Source organism: Aedes albopictus, chromosome 2, assembly GCF_035046485.1.
Source record: "Aedes albopictus strain Foshan chromosome 2, AalbF5, whole genome shotgun sequence".
Classification (NCBI taxonomy): domain Eukaryota; kingdom Metazoa; phylum Arthropoda; class Insecta; order Diptera; family Culicidae; genus Aedes; species Aedes albopictus.
This window is the reverse complement of record NC_085137.1, coordinates 281,005,509-281,011,925: the sequence shown is the minus strand read 5'-3', so window position 1 is coordinate 281,011,925 and position 6,417 is coordinate 281,005,509. Positions and strand designations below refer to the sequence as shown.

Sequence of the window (6,417 nt, the reverse complement as noted above, 5' to 3'; positions counted from 1 at the left end):
TTTCTAGAAAATCGTTCACTGATTATTTTTTCTCATACATAAAATGTTCTTTCAATAAAAGAACGTATGTAATTATTGCCGACATATTAAAAAAAAAGTGTTGAAAGAATTTCCCATTTCAACTAACTATCACGTGTTGTGTTAGCAAGTACCATACCCGCCCGCCCGGTCCGACGAAACAGAAAATGAATGTACCGTTCGATGAGATGAACACATTGCGCTTTTGTTGTTGGCTGGCTGGCTTTTCGATTCTCACCTCGCACCCGCATGCTGCTGTTACAGCGGGGAACGTTTGCGCTCAAATTGGAAAAGCAAAAAGTATGCTATGAACTTATTTTTTCAGTATTCTAAATTGCACCATCAGATCGGAAATTTTATAAGGAATCTTTTGGCATATACAAAAGTTTATACTTTCATATAAAAAAATCAAATAATCTTGGGTGCAACGCCCGCACCCGCAACAGCGCATCAACACATGCATGTCCTACGCTGCGTTCGGAAGGATCGAGTTCATTTCTACGGCTAGGGTGCGGCTGTGGTTTGGTCGACTGCTTTTACCAAACAGTTGGAAATAAAATTGAAAATAGTAAAAATACAAAGAAAATATAAATTAAAATAAATACTAGGCGGTGATAGTGAGCAACCTATTTGAATACGAGCTAATTTGTTTATGAATCCCATTGTCATGTACTCAATAGAATACCTTGTCAACCCAGTTATCGAAATAGAATTATAAATCAAACTGCCAAAACAACTTTCGAATGATGAAAACAATATGGTTTCGAAAGAATTTATTTTTCTTTTATCATAGTTTTTGCTAAATATATACTATTTATATATTTCAAAATAGAAGAATTTGTAGAATCCTTCCGAATTGAGCGATGATTTATTCTGCTACATGGATTACTCCATGAATTCATTGGTCTGCTCCGATGGGTTCATCGGTCGTTTCGAGGCGATCGTACCTCAAGAAATGATAAGATTTATGAGATTTTTGCTAATTATTGATGCGGATTCTAAAGAGCTTCGAGAATTTCAGAGATTTTTTATCGTAATTTTTATTCAATTAGATTATTCTTTATGAAATTCTCTATCGACGGATTGTTTCCGATTTTCGAAATTTGGCCGAAATCGGTCTCTGGCACAAAAAATAGATAGAAATGTCATAAGATGTTGGAAGTTTTTCGTCACTAAAAAGACATTCCAGCCAAAACTAAAAGTCTAATCAAAATGGTTTCTTCACAGAAAATGATCTTCAATCAATTTCGAAGAGACGGATTGATTCCAAATCCTTAAAAATTTGACCAATAATTGCCAAAAATGCTAAAATAGTTAGCCGCGCGCACCAGAGAACACCACAGACAAATCTCGGGCGCACCACTGCCTTTCCTCTTAATGAATAAGCTTGATTCGGCGAAATCAGAACAGTCAGTACAGGCACCAGCTCCCCGAGAAAGTCGTCCGTCGATTCTCAATAAATCGTCAGGCCCTGAGCGTTGCAAAACTGGATCAACAAGCCGTGAACCTAAAGAAACAATAAATATTGTGAGTATGAGCCCAACAAAACGAGAAAAAAAGAACTTCAGCGGTTATTAATTGATACTTATGTTACTAGCAGCGTCCTTCATTTGCCGAGGGATTTGTTCCGAGTAAGAAAGCATCGAACGTCGTTTCAGGCGACACTATGATGGCGGTGGTTGTGGATGGCTCGGAGTGTTCCAATATCGGACTAGTGACCGATGTACCTGAAACAAAAGTTTATGTAAGTATATTGGTTATTAAGAAGAGGATACAAACATTATTTGATACTTATGTTATTAACAGCGTGGTTCATTCCCTAAGAACACTGCTTCAAGCAAGTGTGCACCACAGGACATTTCGGATGATATTGAAATGTCGGAAGCCATGGGTGCAACGAAGCATCCCATAATCGAACCCATAAACGTTGAGCCTGGTACTAGGACTATTAGCGTTCTGAATCGTCCATTGCCAGAGCATCCTAGTTCAATGGCTAGCGCGTTGGACGAAGGTACAGACGGGAGTATAATCGTAGCAGTTGTAGCAGGATTGCGATGCCCGTTCCTGATCGATTCGGGAGCGCAGGTCAACACATTCACCGAGGATTCTTTCTGCAAGTTGATGTCAGATCCTGCATATAGCAGCGAAGTATTCGAAGTGAAGTGTGGAACCGATAGGCCGCTAAAAGCGTATGCGTCTTCTGGAAACATTGAGGTAATGGCCACATTCAATGCATATCTGTTCATCTCTGATGACAGACCGATTTTGTTGGAAAAGTTTTATGTGGTTAAGGAAGCACGAGCTCTTCTAAGCAGAACAACTGCATCGCGATACAGTGTTCTAATGCTTGGGCTAAAGGTCCCCGTACAGACCGTACAGACACAGCCAGTTGCTGCTCACCACGTATATGCTGGGGAGATTGCAGTGCTTGACACGGACGACATTTTTCCAAAATTCAATGTTCCTCCAGTCAAGATTCACTACGATAAGTCGAAGCCACCGTGCCGGAACATTTTCCTGAACATCCCGGCGGCCGTGAAACCTCTAGTGGAAAAACGGATCCAGGAGCTGATTAAGGCAAACATAATAGAACCAGTCATCGATGGAATGGATACGTCCTTCTGCTCTTCCATGTTGGTTGTACCTAAAGGAAAAGAAGACATCAGGCTGGTTATTGATTTGCGAGGTCCCAACCGATATATTTATCGGACTCCCTTTTCGATGCCAACGTTGGAGCAAATTTTGGCTGAAATAGATGGAGCTACCTGGTTCTCTACAATTGACATTTCGAATGCCTACTTCCATATCGAGTTGGACGAAGAGTCAAGGCATCTGACCAACTTCTTCACGGAGTTTGGCATGTTTCGTTGTGTGAGGCTGCCATTTGGACTCTGCAATGCTCCGGATTTATTTCAAGAAACGCTGCAGAGGAAGATACTTGGCGGATGTAAGGGATGCAAGAATTATCAGGACGATGTCCTGGTATTCGGCGCGACGAAAGAAGAGCATGATCGAAACTTGGAGGCTGTCCTCGCGTGCTTGGCTAATCATAACGTAAAACTAAATGAAGAGAAATGTGTCTTCGGCAGCCAGATCGTCGGATTCCTGGGTTTCACGCTGACGCCGCAGGGCTGGATGATCGAAGAGGAAAAGATCTCGGCTATCAACAATTTTCGGACGCCTGTCAGCTGCTCGGAGGTCAAGAGTTTTCTGGGCTTGATAACGTTCGTTGATAAGTTTATCATCCATCGGGCTACAAAAACGGAGCATCTACGAGCATTAGCCACTTCAGAGAGATTCTACTGGACAGAGAAAGAAGAGGCGGAGTTTTCCTACCTAAAGAACGAGGCGTTGAAGACAATCAAGCGTTTAGGATATTACAATCCATCGGACCGAATCGAGCTATTTGTGGACGCGTCACCTACGGGACTGGGAGCCGTGCTGGTCCAATATAACGCTTCTGAACAACCTCGAATCATTGCTTGTGCGTCGAAAGTGCTCACTCCCACCGAACAGCGCTACCCCCAAACACAGAAAGAGGCTCTGGCTGTCGTTTGGGGCGTGGAGCGGTTCAATTATTATCTGTTGACAACATCGTTTGTAATCCGAACGGATGCCGAGGCCAACCAATACATTTTCAACACCAACCACCGACTGGGACGAAGGGCTGTGACGCGTGCAGAAGGTTGGGCCTTGAGATTGCAACCGTACGACTTCACTGTTCAACGCGTAGCCGGTGTTGAGAACGTAGCTGATGCACTATCTAGGTTAATACCCGAAACGCAGCAAACCGAACCGTTTGAAGACGATGAAGAGAAACACTTCCTATATGCCTTGGATCCAGGTTGTATGGAGCTTACTTGGACTGAAATTGAGAGTAGGTCAGAAGGTGACGAAGAACTACAACTGGTACGCAAAGCATTGGAAACGAACAAATGGCCGCAAGACATTCGTGCATATGAAGCTCAAAAGAAGAAAATGCATTGCCTCGGATTTCTGGTATTCAAGGATGAACGAACGATTCTGCCACATTCTCTTCGTAGGAAAGCGCTAGAGTCTGCTCATGGCGGACACATAGGTGAAGTGGCCATGAAGCGCATAATGCGTCAGTTTTTCTGGTGGCCAAAAATGTCGGTTGAAGTATCTCGTTTTGTTAGGAACTGCGAAACCTGTACACTATTGTCCAGACGTAATCCGCCGCTACCACTTGCTTCAAGGGACCTTCCAGACGGACCGTGGGAGATACTGCAGATTGATTTTTTGTCAGTACCCAACTTCGGAACAGGGGAGTTTTTGGTTGTAGTTGATACATACTCGAGATACCTTCATGTTGTTGAGATGAAATCCTTGGACGCAGAAAGTACGAACTCTGCCCTGTGTGAGGTGTTCCATACCTGGGGCTATCCTGTTATAATTCAAAGTGATAACGGGCCTCCTTTTCAAAGCACAGCGTTTAACGAATACTGGAAAGGAAAAGGGATTGAAATACGTAAGGCAGTGCCTCTGAGTCCTCAATCCAATGGGGCTGTCGAAAGACAGAATCAGGGGATTATAAAAGCCATGTCAGCATCCAGGATCGACGGGAGAAACTGGCGTAATGCTCTCCAAGAATATGTTCATCGACATAATACGCTGGTGCCTCACTCACGACTGGCGGTGACGCCTTTTGAACTAATGGTAGGCTGGAAACATCGGGGCACGTTTCCTAGCTTGTGGGGAGGAGCCTCCAACGAAGAGCTTGATCGTGAAGAAGTCCGTGACCGTGATGCAGAGACGAAACTTTCGAGTAAGATGTACGCTGATTCAGTTCGGGGCGCCAGGGAATCCAACATTAAGATAGGGGATGTCGTGCTACTGGCTCAGCAAAAACGGAACAAAACGGATCCAACGTTCTCGTCGGAGCGCTACAGGGTTGTAGCTAGAGAAGGGGCTAAAGTGGTTGTAATAAGCAAAGCTGGTGTTCAATACGCAAGGAATGTCCAGGAAGTTAAAAGGGCACCTGATTTTGCAATCGACACTGGCGAAGCTTCTGATGATCACGCTGAGGATGATACAGTTCCAAGCTTTGCTAATTCTGCAAACATTTCGGAGAATGACGGCGCAGGTTCATCGCAGCAGGAGATAATACCTCGAGCACTCCGAAGTCGACAGCAAATAAAACGTCCCTCGAGATTCGACCATAATTTTGTGTATCGCGTGTTTCATTAGACGCCGAAGTTCGTCGGTGGCCGCAGTGCAAACTATTTTTTTCTCACTTTCACTGATGAGTTTGTTCAAATAAATAATGGTTACTATGAAGTTAGAAAAAAGTCACCTACTAAGTTTTGTTTCCTTTTGTACTCAGTGTCACGTCGGTCTCATCCGTAATTTTTTTTAGGTTCCAGTCGAATACAGATGCAAACAAAATACGAACTGATGCCTAAACGTTTAATGAATTGTTTTCACTTGTTCCGATTGTGGTAGAGAAAGCCTACAATGAAAAGATTAATTAAAATAGAATGTTGCTACCTACTTGGACTTGATTCAGCTGAGAAGCTCGACTGTGGTTAAAAAAAAAACTGATTTGACGTTTCTGAAAATTCCAATGTGAACTACACTAAAAAAAGTTTTCACATTGTTTTCATGTGAAATTTCCAAAGAAATTTTCATCGGAAAATCCAATAACAATTATGCACGGAAAAAAAAACAGATTACCTAAAAAAATACGTTAAAAGAACGCAAAAATACGTATACCGCTTGAACTTTTTACCCAGCAGTGGGTTGTTTCCTCGCTCTCCCGCTCGCATTGTTGTCAAAAACAAAGCGAGAAGCAGCTACCTAGCCGATAATGTCCGTGCGAGAAGCCAAATTTGGGTTTTTTGCCGTTTACCCAAAAGTGGGTTTATTTCAACCCGCTAGGGTACTTCGAAAGTTAACGCTAGGTAGAATGAACTATGCGATGGGTTGCAATTTTCTGCCGGCATCAAACGGAAACTACCCACTCAGAGCTTTAATGCGGTATAGCCAAATTTGGGTTCTCGCACGGAAGAGCCGATATGAGTGAAAAGAACCTATATTTGGGTTGATTTCTGGTTCCGTGTGTAGCCAAACTAATGGAAATTTTCCATGTGATATGTGATTTATTTTTTCAGTGTATGTTTACATTTGCATCCAATGAAGTGTCTAATTATAAATACATTGACCAATCCAAATTCCTATGTGGTAGTGGTTTGTGTTCAGATTTCCCGTGTTAATCTATCTGTAAGAACTTTGTAAACATCTTTTGTTCTCACGTATATGGATAGGCTTGCATTAGGTTTCGTGAGACATTTTTTGGACAACTCAATTCTGAGAACGGAATCCTCTTGAGCGCTCCACGCAGAGATGGATTATCACTCGGATTATCAACACTCTCACGCG

The 6,417-nt window shown here is 42.8% G+C and overlaps 1 long non-coding RNA gene across 1 annotated transcript; it reads right to left on the bottom strand.

Moving 5' to 3' along the window:
- Window positions 1-776: 776 nt before the first annotated feature.
- LOC134288131 (uncharacterized) lies at window positions 777-6,096 on the bottom strand. The gene is made up of 2 exons (XR_009997764.1): window positions 5,337-6,096; window positions 777-1,745 (listed from the first exon to the last, which is right to left on the bottom strand). It is a non-coding gene; the product is annotated as an uncharacterized LOC134288131 (long non-coding RNA).
- Between the last annotated feature and the right edge of the window lie 321 nt (window positions 6,097-6,417).